Source organism: Odontesthes bonariensis, chromosome 2 (genome assembly GCF_027942865.1).
Source record: "Odontesthes bonariensis isolate fOdoBon6 chromosome 2, fOdoBon6.hap1, whole genome shotgun sequence".
NCBI lineage: Eukaryota > Metazoa > Chordata > Actinopteri > Atheriniformes > Atherinopsidae > Odontesthes > Odontesthes bonariensis.
In genome coordinates, this window is record NC_134507.1 from 42,763,340 (window position 1) to 42,764,239 (window position 900).

Below are 900 nucleotides of genomic sequence, written 5' to 3' on the forward strand. Positions count from 1 at the left end.
AGTATTTTGCATAAAATCAAGAGAATTATGGACAACCCTGAACATCCTCTCCATGAGACTGTTATCGGAAAACAGAGTCTCTTCAGTCAAAGGCTTCTTCAGTTTGGATGTAAAACGGACCGCTACAGGAAATCATTCCTGCCCACAGCCATCAGCATCTATAATAACTCCTTGATTTAATTGAGCTACATCAATATTTAATTTCCCTCTGGGATAAATAAAGTATTTTTGAATTGAATTGAATTGAAACAAGGAGATATAAATATTGAGTTATGTAGTGTTAGGTCCCAGCCAGCCAGGTGGGAACTGATGTCATGCTGTATGGTGTTGCAGGGGGTTTCATTAAGTGTTGCTCGAGACATGAGAGAAAGGTTGGTCAGCTTCTGACGAGAACGGAATCTCTTTTGCTTGTTTTGGTGTTGGCTGCGGCCCACAGTAACCTGGTTCTTCATGAGTAAAGCATGGAGAAACCAGCTGGTAGTATAGGTTTATGTACCGAGGGATGCTAGATTTAAATATACCAACAATCCCCTGCTATGCTGATTTCACTTACCCGGTGGCATTATGGTAGCTCCTTTACAACAGCCTCAGCTTGATCATCATCTGGCTGTTTGTGTGTTTTTTCTTCAATCTCGTAAGGGTGCAGTGGCACGCTTTGGAAAACACTGAAAAAGTGTTGTTTTCACTTCATCTCTTTGTAATTAACTCCCTGATTTTTAATTCTGGTACAAGTTCATTCTAGTGTAATATGTCCAAGAATTGCTCTTCTAGATTTTGTAATATTAGGGTTTTATTTGGAAATAATGAATTTCTCATTGCACCAACTCAGGTTGGTTGCCATGCTCTTCTAAAAACTATAATGTGAAAAAAACAGTTTTATGGCAGTGTGGCTGAGTTGTA